Source organism: Pteropus medius, unplaced genomic scaffold (genome assembly GCF_902729225.1).
Source record: "Pteropus medius unplaced genomic scaffold, Ma_sr-lr_union100, whole genome shotgun sequence".
Lineage (NCBI taxonomy): Eukaryota > Metazoa > Chordata > Mammalia > Chiroptera > Pteropodidae > Pteropus > Pteropus medius.
Window position 1 is genome coordinate 6,284,554 of NW_024344437.1, and position 13,716 is coordinate 6,298,269.

Genomic DNA, 13,716 nt, shown 5'->3' on the forward strand with positions numbered 1-13,716 from the left:
GAAAAGACCCTGTCTCCACATAAGGTCACATTCAGAAGTACTAAGGGTTAGGACTCCAACATATGAATTTGGGGGAATATAGTTCAACCTATAAAAGGCTTACACCATTTTCTTTTCATGAGCATGCATAGAATGGTCCCAGATGGTTTAAGAACGGTCCCAGGACTCTGGAGGGCTTGAGGACATCTGGCTTACCCTGGCTTCGGATTAACCATACCTGGGAGCTATGTGACAACCTGCCCTTCTCCTTTAGAATATAAACCCAACTCAGATTTGTGTCTGTTCCCCCGATTAGTATTGGTGTCCAACATTGTGCTTTAATTTTCACATAGAAGAAAAAGGGGGGGGGACTTAGCTTTTCTATCTAGAGTTTATTCTGCTTGATGCTCTTCTTTTTTTCCAATTTTTTTATTGTGATAAAATACATATAACATAAAATTTACTAGCTTAACCAGTTTTAAGGGTACAGTTCAGTGCCATTGAGCACATTCACAATGTTGCAAAACTGTCCCCACCATCCATCTCCTGATCTCTCTTCCTCTTGCACCTGTTACACACCTCACCGTGACCCCCTCTCCCAAGCCCCGGACAACCACCTTTCTTCTTTCTTTCTTCCTTCCTTCCTTCTGTCCTTCCTTCCTTCCTTCCTTCCTTCCTTCCTTCCTTCCTTTCTTTCCCTTCTTTCCTTCTTTCCTTCTTTCCTTCTTTCCTTCTTTCCTTCTTTCATTCTTTACTCATTAACACTCATCTTTCGACCTCTCTTGCTTATAACCTTCATTCATTCGGCTATTCATTCCTTCCTTCATTCATTCATTCCATTCCTTCAGCTATTCTTCATTACAACAACATGTTTTCTCTTTCTTTCAACATGTTTCTTTCTTCTCTTTCTTCTTTCTTTCTTTCTTTCTTTTCTTTCTTTCTTTCTTTCTTCATCTCTTCTTTCCCATTATCTAGTGGCTCTAATCTCTATTCTCTCTTACTATGAGTTCAGTGGGCTTTTTTGTTTTGTGTTGTGTTTTTTGTTTATTTGTTTTAGATTCACGTATAAGTGAGGTTATGTACTATCTGTCCCTCTGTGTCTGGCTTATTTCACTTAACATAAGTCCTTCACATTCATCTGCGTTGTCGCAAATGTCAGGATGTCCTCTTTTTTTTTTTAAGGCTGAATAATATTCCGTTGTGGATATGTATATATCACATTTTCTTGTTCCATTCATCCATCCACAGACACTTAGGTTGTTTCCTCATCTTGGCGACTATGAATAACGCTGCAGTGAACATTGGTACGATGTTCACTTCAAGATAGGGATTTCATTTTCCTTGAACAAACACCCAGCAGTGGGATTGCTTGATGCTCTCTACGTACATTTCTTGTCTCAGTCACGTGAAAAAGATGGGTGCTCTTCCCTTCTCATAGGTCAGGAAGGAAGCTCAGGGAGATTAAGTGGCTTGCCTGAAGTGTCCAAGCCGTTATCAAGTTGCAGGGAATGAGAGATGTAAACCAAGGCCTTTCTGACTCCAGCGGCCATGCTATTCCTTAACATCGAGCCATTTCACGCACACAAGTGTGTAAACGATGCAATTTCTAAAGTTATTCTTCCCGATTTATGTATAAAGCTGTGCTTATCTGATATAATCTAGGCCGTATCCTCTGAACAGAAAGTTTAGAAAAGATGGCATTAGAAAAGAGTTCTAAGTAATTCCAAGGACTTTGGAATTGAATGGGAAAAACACATGCATTTCCTGAATCTATATCTCACAATCGTAGTAATTTATACTACGTAGTAATTTATACCATCGAGGTGAAGAAACAAAGGAAATGTGTTTCAAGTGTTGGAAAGAAAAACAGCCCTCTGTGGTGACAGGGGCGAATGTGAGGACCCACCCCCTCCAAAGAACCTCAGTAAGCCCCTCTGTCCTGTGAAAGAGACAACTGAACTGCCATGAAATGCGGCCTTTAGCTGCCCGCATGGGTCAGATTGCGGCCTCAGCCCCATGACACGCCAGGTGGCTGAAATGCGACTTGATGGAGATTGTAAAATAAGCCACTTCCACTGTGACATGGCCCTAGGAAGCATCAATAAAGTACTGTAACTTGGTGTTATTAAAACTAATAAAAATTATGTAGAGCGTAGTGATATGTTTCTTGTCATCGTAACGTTCGATTTAATTTCTAAACTTCTTGGAGAGAGAGAAAAGAGACAAGCTTTTCTTTGCGGTGCTGGTCCACAGTAGCCATAGTAACCATGGTCAAGGCCACAGTGGAGGGCGCTTGGTGGCGGGGCACAGCACCAGTGAGTTCACAAGGCAGGCCTTTAGGAACACTGTTGCTTGGGACAGGTGGGTCCCTAACCTCGGCCCCCTTTCATCACACACGTAGTGGGGAGGGGGTTCTTGACCACAAGGGAATCAATTCAAAATAATTTTCAGTGACTTGATGAATAAACTCATCCACTGGAGATAACAGATATAACATTAGGATTTACTTGCTGATCCAAAGAACCTAAGCAAAGAGCATCTAGTTGTTATGCTTTAATACGTCGTGTACTGGGAACCGTTATTGCTGAATGCAGTTTGATGGAATACGGATTTCATGTTCGTTGCAGAGTTAGACTACCTCAGATAAGAAAGACACAAACGCCCACTTGGAAATATTTTGTCCTTTTTGATATTTTCTTCGTATTCAAAGGAGCCCAGGAAACATTATGTACAGGCCAGGTATCACAGGGGTTTCCTACTCCACTTTGAAGAAGTCATGGAGAATCACACCTGAGCTCTGTGCATCTTTGAGAAATGGTGTCTGAGGTAGAAAAATTATTAAAGAAATGTCGAAAAATAAACATGACAATTGAAATGTTATGCTGAACTCATTAACTGTTCAAACCGTATAACTTGCTATTAACATTTGTTCAAGAATCATAGAAATCTGGAAATAAAGACATCGTAAACTACATTTTCAAATATCACATCAGGAATAATTAGATGAAACCAATTACAGAAGGAAGTTGCATAAAGATTAACTTTGACTGTTTTCTAAGTTTTGCAAAGATATTTTTAACTGACCTTCTAAAAGTTGGCAAGTTTCCAATACAAAATAGACATTTTCCTCCATTTCATAAAAGAGTAGTCTGGAATTCAGAAATGCACTGTATCCTGTATCATAATGAAGATAAAATTTCTTATTATCTTCTATTTTGATAAATACTAAAAATAAAATCATCTTATTTTATCGACTGTCATTGTTAAGGAACAGTAGTAAGAAAATTCTAAATAATGTGTCATCGGGTTAATTTTAAATTACGGAAAATAAGATTAATGTGGTGATTTTTAGTGAGTTAGGAGTTCCGACTCTGGATTTAGAAGACACAGCAGTAAAAAGCAAAGAACAGCCTTGGGTTAAGCACAGGGCAAGCGCTTTTTTCCTCTACATAATTCTCCTCTTTTGTGAATTGTAAACTGCTCAACAGGTGTTAATGAATTACACTTATCTAAGAACTACCCTTTGTTTTAAAATCTAATTTTCAGAATCCCAAACTAAGACCAAGGCTAAGATTAAGTCTCTACTCTAGTGCTTAAGTGAGAGGGTGGCAGATATCAGTCACTGATTAACTGTTGGTTATCTGCCCATTCATTACTTTAATTAAAACACCCACTGTTTCATTGGCAGTCAATTTTAATAATGGAAGCTTCAAGGAAAAGACAGCTTATTTAAAATCCTTAAAGACTTGTCACATCTAAAACAAAAACACATTTTTGAAGTGTCATCCTCTCCAACTGGCAGTGGTCTTACAGTGATATATAACTATTCTGATTCTTTGACAGTCTTTGTGAAAACTTGCTGATTTTCATCAACGAGGAGTCCATTAAACGCTGTCATTTGGAAACTGGATGGATCAGGGATCCTATCACGCTCCAATCATCACGCAACAATTGCAGACCTTTCCAGCTGAGGAACAGATAACAGAAATTGTCCTGCCTGAGGCACTATAGTCTAATGTGATTAGAAATCAGGCAAAGTCTGGCTTCACTTGAGCTGTACTCCCCCACAGGCTGAATTATAGCTCTCCTACCAGTCCCACGGCGCTGAATGATGTCATGGGATCTGCAGTTGAGCTAGATGAAAGGGATAAAGCAGAACCCGCTGGCACTAGGCAGCTTCCAGCACACACACTCCACAACACAGCTTGGGAACCGAAAAGGCTACGGATCCAGCCACTCAGCCCAAGCTTGGGAGAACCACCGGTATTGCCTCCTTGAAAAAAAAGAAAAAAGAAAAAACAAAGAAAGAAAGAAAGGAAAACAACGCGATCCGTGTTAAACAAAAGAATTTGTGGACTAGGAGGCGGGAGGATGGCTACCTGCTGAAAGCGAACTTTCTTGATATCCATGCTTATATATAAACCTAGCCCTGCCTTTGATCCTCTGCGACCGATCACCGATCAGATTACTGGCATTTCATCTCCCTGCTCCTCTGCCTTTGATCTGCATGCTTAATTTCATTTTCCTGGATTTGAAGTTTCGTCTGGGCTTGTGCTGACATACAATTTTGGGAAGGTACAAGCATTTGGCACAGCAGAGCTGCCAAGGAGAAACTAAGTTGCCGAAAGGGTGAGTACTGGAAAGAGTTCAGCACGTTGCAGGTACAGCATTTTATATTTTGTTGTGGCTTTCGCTTCGCTTTTGCCTGTGTGTCCTCAGGGGGAAAAAAAAAAGTGGTTCTAATCCATTAGAAACAAGCGTTTCTATACTTGACTACTACATTGGGCTACATGTCTGTATCAGAGTAAATATGATACTGGATGCCATGTTAGGAGTTTGTACAAAAGGCTTTGCAATGTGTCATGCAAATCTTACTTGGAAATAAGTTGTTCAAACAGGACAAAAAGGAAGAGTGCTAACTTTAGCCCAGGACGATGCTGCAGCGCCTGTGGTCTGTAAGCTATAATTGCTCTTAAGTATTTACAGGTTGCTTCGTTTAGCAAACAGGCGGTGGGACTGGATGCCAATGCTTTCCTTGTTTTCTTATATAAAAGAGTATAGTCCATCATCTGTGGCAATACTGTTTCTTTAGTTTATTTATTCTCTCACCTCCAAGACATAAACCTATCAAATGCATTTCTTTATGCGGTCTGTATCCTCGAGGGAATCACTGAAAAGGCATTCAAGTATGATTAAAGCCTTTTATGTGTAAAACTGAAGAATTTTAAAACAGTGAGGGTAAAGTTGCCTTAAGTTTGCTTTAAAAATCCTCTAGTGCTATTCTGTGACCTTTGAAAATAGCACAAGCCTGATTTACACAAACATTTACAAGGTTAATATTCCTAAATTAACATTTACTTTAAATTTATAGTGACAGCTGTTGTAAGTTACAATTTGCCAACAGTTTATGAAAACTATCTGAGTAATCAACAGTTATTATGTGATAAAGTTTTTAGTCACATTTCACTTTAGTTTATGCTCAACATGGCAAAGCCAGAATACATTGCTGGGCCGAATTTGAAAGTTAATTATTATGGGGTGTTTTTTTGTTTGTTTGTTTTGTGTGTGTGTGTTGTTTTTTGTCAGTTTAGTGATCTAACACACACACACAGAGTAAAATCTTTACATTGAGATGCAAATATTTATTACAGCGCAAAAGTAAGAGTTTCATGTTCACATTAGTTTATTTGGGTAAAATATTTAATCATCATCATAAGTATATTTTATGCTAGGCGAACCTCAAAGAAATTATGTGATAAGACCAGTTATTCTTTAGTCTGAAATTCTGATGAAACAGGAAAGGTCTAATGAGGCTCATTGCATATGTAATTAATTTTTCAGAGCCAATTAATTAAATTACTTTCTAAACTTGTCTCCTGATATTAGAAGGAGGGTAATTAGCACTGTTTGCTTAATTATAAAACTTTGATGGCTAAGTAGAGATTATTTAAGACTACTAAGCTGACTATATTTTTAAAATGTGTCAGTAAGAATTGAATCTAAAAGACTTAACTGTTGTTTATTAGTCATGCCGGGAGAGGCATTTAAGTTTTTGTTTTACTGACAGTGTAACAAAGCATGTTCACAATATTCTGGATCATCGGTTTAGGCTGATTTTTTTTTTTTCATTTGTTTGCTTAAAATGTTCTCTTTAGATCACAAAAGTAGTATTAATGTTCACATTCAGATAAAGAAAATTAAGCTTTTAAAGTAAAGAATGGAGAAGATGCCTAAAGAAATAGTGTACTTAGGAACTCCATCATTTAGTTTAGATTTGGGATTTAAAATGTTTATTCTGTTACTAGGTTCATTTTAACAAAGTCAGGCTCTCCTCAGCACAAAACAAAAGAGAGAATTAGCAATTATCTGATTAATTTAGACTTCGTAGAAAACTAGCTTGGGCAAGTCAAGTCCTTGAAAATCCACTTCAGTGTCTGAATTAATTCAGATAATTGTTTACTTCTCGTGTCTTCGTTGAGAAATGAAAAAGATTCTATTTGATGTTAAAAGAAAGACGGCTATTGCTGAATGTACAGGTTCAGTCTCAAAAAGCATTTCAACGATCTCAACTGTGATTTTAGTAGATAAACTCCATAATACTTCTACCGAACGAAACCCTTATATTTTACGTTTCAAAGCCCTTTCCTATCTATTGCTTCAATGGCAGCTTTGTTACTGCAGAAAGTCCAACTCTTCAAAAGACTTTTATTTCTAGTCATGATTCTGTCACTGATTAGCTATGTGACCTTAAGAGAGTCACTTCACTCACTACTCAGTTTTCTCATGTGTGAAAGGAGGGAATTGATCGGATCATCTTCGTGCAATAAGCAGGGTGGAATTTTTATAGCCACTTTACAGATGAGCAAACTGAGACTAGAGAAAAGTAATTTGACTCTCTTAACTAAGTTTACATGGCTAGTTTTCTAAGTCCTAGTCGGAAGTTCTTTCTAGTTCACCATGCATAGTCCTGTTTTCGACAACTGCTAATGAAATGCACTGGGTAGTTGATCACAGATCAAAGTACATTTGAATGACAAAGATAGCCATTTCCTACTGCAGTACATTTTTTTGTTTCCAGGATAGATATGTCAGTCAACTGGATTAGTCTGGTTATTTCGCAACTGTTCTCTCTGCTTCTGTATTTCTAAGCAGTCTAAACACTCTCACTGCTACACACAATTTACCATCACAGAATAATTTTCACCAAAAATGTAATATATCAACTCAGTGTGGAATTATATATATATATTTGTGTGTGTCTGTGTGTGTGTATATAGATGTATATAATTTTGGAATCATATAAGCACATCTTCGTGTGTTTCCAAGGAATTGCTATTTTCTTGGAAGATGTTAGAGAGGCTCCATGAAAAGTAATTGTTAATTAAAGGTTATTACTCCTCAGGGGAGAGTCCCAGTGAGATTTCCTGAGATTTCAGTTTGCAAATTCGATATGGGTTTGTACATGATGTGTGTTGTGTTCTACATTTGATTACATTAAGAATCCTTGAGCATCTTTTCATGAACTCTTTCTTTTCTTTCCTTGGAAAAAATGAATCTATTTCTTGTGAATAAATTTATATATTGACCGTAAAACATACACCTATATACTGTTCTCTAAGCCAATTAACAATCTGTCTCTCGTATTTTATCACCCTCATAAAGGTCTAATATAAAGCTTTATGGATGATTACTTCGTAACATTAACTCATATTTATTAGTTTGCCAATTATTAATTAATCACTAATATTTATTGAATACTTGTGTGCAAGGCCCTCTAACAGTATTTTTAAAGCCACTATCTCATTTAAACGTATAATTAAATTTGTCATGGCTATTATTCAGATGAGGAAAATGAGTCTCAGAGAGGTTAAATAACGTATACAAAGTCACAGGACTAATTAAGTGACATCACTAGAGTATACCTGGGTCCTTTTTTTCTAGGGTTAGGGAGTTAATTCTTTCTGTTCTAAGAATTATATATAGCCGAACTCTATTAGCAAACACAGCCAAAATTTTGGCTAAAAAACGGGCTCTGTTTTGTTTTTTTTTTCTTTCTTTCGATTATATTTTGTGAGAGTTATTAGAAATTTTTGATAGAGTTTTCCATCACTCGGCCTAAGATCTTCAGCCATAAAAGACCTCAGGACATAATTTGTTCTTCCTCTGCTTCAGGACTGGACCAAATTTAAGCATCCACCATTGGTTTGGCTAGAGTCCCCTGTGATGGCAGAACCAGTTCAAAGCACCCCGAAAAACAAATAATTCGGCGCCCCTCTAAAGAGTGATTCTTTAAAAAATCATCGGCCCAATTTAGAGGAATAGGCTATGTACATGGGGGCAGAAGGAAGGTCCTTGATGGCTGTGCTTAGTTTCTCTTCTCCTGTCACATGTCATTCAGCTTTGGCTCCAAATCCACCCACTCAGAAGTTACTGAGTCTCACATCTTTAGATTGAAAAGTACTTTAACACCATCCACTGTGATTTATCTTTGCTCTTTAGCGAGAAGGGTGAAGTGAGGCGTTGAGCAACTTTATCACACCAACTCTGCAGCATAAATCACACTCCCTCTGAGATGAGTTCTGATAAGTACAGCTATCTCTATCTTGTTAAATGTCTGCAATACTCTGGCAGCCCTATGGCATCGTGTCATGGGCTGCTGCCAAGCGAGCCTGCTCCTTAATTCAGCCATATGCAGAGGAGTCTGCCATATATACCCAGAAGTTGAGGAAGAGAGTCAATACCCATTTCTTCTTTCACTGAACACATGACAGAGTCTGGCCAACAGGGGTGTCATGAACTCACACAGACCAGTGCAAGTGCTACAACTTATATAAGCTGCTCTACAAATGTCACGAGCTGGACATTATATAAACTAAATAAATAACCTCCTTGGCCTTTATATATATTGCTTTATGCACTGGTGGTATGGCGAAGGGAGCTTGGATTTTGATTCTAGCTTTATTGTTAACTTGGCGTGTGACCTTGAGCATGTCACTCACTGTCTGGCTCCAGCCCTACACCGATAGCCTATACTTGGCAGCAATGGGTATTGGGAATTACTTAAGTAGCTGGGTCTTGGTTATTTTTCCCCTTATTTTCTTAACTATATTTGGCAAACTTTGTTAATCTTTGAGATTCCTACCCTCATTTATTAATTCATTCAACAAATTTTTAATGAGTAACTACCATGTGCCAGGCACTGTGAACTAACGGACAAAATTCAGAATTTTCATGTAGCTTGCATTCTACTCCATTTTCTCAAGGAATAGTGATTCACAATAGAAATTACCAAGAAGTCAAATAATTTTCCTATAACTTTTCTTCCAGTGAGCCAGGTTATCACTGAAACTGTTTTTCAAGAAGTCTGTTGCTTCATTAATTCAACTTTATTTTTGGAAAATGTTCTAAACACATATACTTGGTATCAGCTTAGATATCACTAAAATTAACTTCAGAAAACCAACCTTTAATGCAGGGGTCCCCTGGGCCAAGGACAGGCAAGAACAGGGCTGCACAGCAGGAGGTGAGCATCTGGGGAGTGAGTGAAGCTTCATCTGTATTTGCAGCTGCTCCCCAGCGCCAGCATCACCGCCTCGGCTCTGCCTCAGATCATCAGGCATCAGATTCTCATGGGAGCACCGGTCCCTGGTGCCAAAAAGTTTGGGGACCTCTGCTTTAATGAAATCTTAGAAACAACGCTTTTACCAAGATCCTCATAACAATTTAGCTTTTACAGTAAAAATTTCAACCCATTCATAATAGTGTTTTAAAGGGAGAAAAATGCTTGCAGCCCTAATTCCAAGTATCGATTTCATTCTGAATGAGCCCAGGGGTCATATGATTCTTTTTGTACCACCTCTGGTGCTTAATTGTGGGCCTGGGTTCTCCTTCAGATACTGTCTCCAAATCATATATAGACTCAAAGTGGAAAATATTTATTGACTTAACATGCCTCTTCTTTACAGTAAGGTACACTTAATAGCTAGAGCACAGAGGTCCAATGCTTTGTCCTCGCTGTCAAACATCATTTCTATAATCATTCATATACCGATGCTAGCTATCGTCTGCCCCTACAAAAGGTATATTGCTGCTAATAATTAATGGCTGCCATTGAGTGAACACTTACCATGTACCAGGCGTTGGGCTAAGTGATCTCAATGCCTTATCTTATTTAACAACCACCAATGAAATGGCTCATTTTATAGCTGAAAAATTTTAGGGAGATTAAGTAACTTTTCCAAGGGCATGCAACTAGTGACTGGCCAAGTAGCATCCAAGACCAGATTATGGGGTCTCTCTCTCCAGTGAGTCAAGAGGCTCACTGGGAAGATCAATCACATGCGCATGAAATGTTTCATTCAGTGACTAATGAACATAATGTGTCACTGTCTCTAAGTACAAAAGCTGGCCCAAGAAAAAAGAACATTTGGCTAAAGTCGAAGAGCTAGTTCCTGAGCCAGCAGATTAAATTCCACTCAGAAAACATTTATTGAACATTTATGTGAATGTTTGATATTATCAGAGATAAGCACTACTTTGAAATCCTTGAGGAAGAAAGCTCGATCACAGATAACTCTGACACAAGCAAGTGTATCATTGTAGGGAGAAGACCACAGACCTTGGAAAGACTCAACGACAGTTGTGGCTTTTGAGTTGGTCCTGAAATAGGAGTCAGGTTAAGTATGTAAGGAATAGAGAGGTAGGGGAAACAGGTGAGTATGAAGAAGACGCTTAGAGACCAAAGGGAAGGGCAAGTTCAGGGCACTTTGAGGCAAGGCACACAGACCAGTTAGGCCAGAATATAAAGTGTATAGTCTAGATGAGAGAAAGATAAGACTGAAAATGTGGGCGGAGCCCAAACCTGGAGATCTCTGAATGTGAATTCAAAGAGTATAGAAGCCACTCTTTACCATAAGGAACCCCTTGTTAATCTTTTCATTGGGCAGTGACAGTGATGACTGGCAGAGGGAAGCAGGTCCGCTGGACAGAACAGCGGGGAGAAAGATTTGCCAGTGGGGGCAATATTCAGGTGAAAGGTGGGCAGGGCCCGGACTATGGTGGGGGTGGTGTGACGAAGAGGAAAAGAGGAAGCAGGGGCGAACGTGGGAGACCTTACAAGGAAGATGTAATAATTCAGCTTAAAAAAGATGTGCCGAGTGGCCTATGTGCTAGCCTGGCTCTGGGATATTAAGACAATAACAAGTGCCCTCAGGAGATGGATATCTATCTAGTTGAGGAAAGAAACCCGGCAAACAGATAACTTCCGTATAATAACGGGCATATCGGGCAGCACACCGAATCTGCAGTAGCACTAGGTAACAGCCGCCAGGTAGAGAAACGTACACTCACGTTGAGGTTCAAATAAGCTAGTATATGTCACCTGTAGGTCGTTTACAAATAAGCCATTATCGTGACTTACATTCTCTCCGTGTTAGATTTGAAGTAGACAACGCCGCGATGTGACACTTGGGTCGATGATATTTTTAATGTATTTTTCACAAGTGCCGAGTACAGCAAGCACTGTGGTGTTCTCAGTATGGGATCAGGAGATGTGCTTGTCAATAGTTAAGTCTAATAACTTATCCATTCACTGAACAAATATTTATGAAGAGGCTGCTGTGGTCCTTGGGGTATAGAAAACGTAGGATTTAGCTCGATCGGAAGAGACACAGCAGTCGTGTGGAGAAAACAAAACCAACACAAAGGACATGGTGGGTGCCTCTTTGTACCAAAGTCATGCGCGGTATCTTGGGTTTGAAGATATTTTGTCCATTTATTATCCACTCACTGGACAGATGAAACAATAATTACATTACTATGGCGCTCTACTGCTGCAAAAGTACATTTTTACGTACATGGCTCTTTCACTGCTTCCAGTAAAAGTGCAAAGTGGGCACCGTTAGCTACCCTTCATAAATTTGCCAACTAAAGTTTAGAAGTTTCAGTGCCTTACACAAAGTACTGACGAAGGCAGGAAGCCCAGGCCCTGTGCTCTGCCACATCGCCAGCGGCTTTGAGTTTGTTGAGTGACCCTGAGAGTGGCACGGGGCTGGTCTGGGCGTGGGGGGAGGTAGCCACGATTGACTAGGAAGCACCCGTGACCTCTAGAGGTTTGTGTCAGTGAACGAGCCTTGGGTGAGTATCTGCTGGACAAATCCAGCAATGCATGAATGAGGCGGCTCTTGGTGAGCTAGACCATCATGATGTTGATCGCCCCGAGGAAATGTGCCACACCGTTGTCGCGAGGGCTTTTTGCTCACATGCAGAAGCGGGCGCTGGGTAGACTGTGACCCTGCAAGGGAAAGGCACAAAGGTCCTGAGAAGATACGTGCCGAGTAGAAACGAAGGCTCCCTCCCTTCACTGGGGCAATTCCCCCAACACGACCCAGCTCTCGGTGGTGTCGGTGTCCCTCTCCCAGCCCCAGGTCTGCCTGGGGGACGCATTCACTGGCTCCCGCAGCCGCGGGGGGCGGGGGGCGGCCAGCGCCAGCGATCGAGGCCGGGAGCCCTGGCTGGGCGGGCGGAGGCTGCGAGGGGGCGCCGCAGAGAGCCTCCCAGCTGCGCGCGGGTTGGGGCGGAGCGGGGGCCCGGGGCAGGGCGGGGCCGGGCGGGCGGGGCCTGGGGCGGGGCGGGGCCCGGTGGGCGGGGCCCGGGAGGCGGCGGCCGTTGCCGGGCTACGGAGAGCGCGGAGCTGGCCGCGCCGGGCAGCGATCGGCGTGCGCGCGGGGAGCGGACCGGGACCCAGCGCCGCGCCCCGCACCCTGCACCCTGCACCCTGCACCCGGCCCGGCCCCGCGCGCCCCTGCCCCCTGACCTCAGCCGGGACCTGGAGGGCCGGACGCGGAGCGCCGCGGGCGGGGCCCCCTCAGGTGACAGGGAAGGTGAGTGACCCGCTCCACCCCGGGTGTGCGGTGCCGCGCGGCGGTTCGTAGCCCTCACCCCCCGTGGATTCCCGCGGAATGGCGTCCCTAATGGGGGGGGGGCGCGGCGGCTGCCCAAAGGAGGGTGGGGGGCAGGCAAGGGCTGCTCACGTGCGGAGAAGGGCGGACTGAGCTGGGCGAGGGCGACCCCCGGCAAGGAGCGACAGCCGGGGGCTGCGGGGGCCGGAGGCGCGGGAGATGCTGCGGCTTCGGTAGCCGCGGCGGGAGGGACGGGAGGGCGAGGACGCCTCCGGATCTCCGTTGGCGACAGGAGTGACCGGACTCAGTGTTTCTCTCCAGGGATCTCAGTGTTTCTCTCCAGGGATCTTAGTGTTTCTCTCCAGGGACCTCGTCGGGCAAACGGGTGTGAGTGTGTAAGTGAGTCTGCGTGAGGCTTCGCCCGGGCCTTCCCCGGTTGCGCTCACCCCGGGCCCAGGCGCCGCCATCCCCGTCCGGAGCGCGCTTCTCCCGAGGAAGCTGCCTGCAGCCCGGGACGACCCAGTTGTAACTGGGCAGGCGGAAGAACATGTACACGATTTATAAGTAGTCCATAAACATATTTATTCTGCAGGGGAAAAAAAAAGTTTCACACGTGTCAGCAGTACTTCTTAGTATAGTGATGGGTAGAGCATGTAGTAGGTTAGAATGGTCAGCTCTCACAGCCCCTGTCAAGTTTCTGATGCCGTCTCACAGAATAGAAATTAAGCTAATACTCTCTTGAAGATGAAGTTTGGAAGGATCGAAATTCAAGGATCTGTTTCGGTGGTAGGGAACTATGCATCAAACCTACATTTACCATTGTAAGAAATCCATGACA

General features: G+C 42.3%; 1 protein-coding gene across 2 annotated transcripts in view; it reads left to right on the top strand.

Annotated features, from left to right (window-relative positions):
* The first annotated feature begins 4,101 nt into the window (after window positions 1-4,101).
* Window positions 4,102-13,716, top strand: part of TNFRSF19 (TNF receptor superfamily member 19) — an 82,748-nt gene continuing 73,133 nt past the window's right edge. The window contains exon 1 of one of the 2 annotated variants that reach the window (XM_039873045.1): window positions 4,102-4,608. The gene's annotated coding sequence lies outside the window, so the exon portion shown is untranslated. Of the gene's footprint in view, window positions 4,609-12,697; window positions 12,861-13,716 lie in introns of those variants that run through there. The other variant, XM_039873044.1, reaches the window with a different exon arrangement.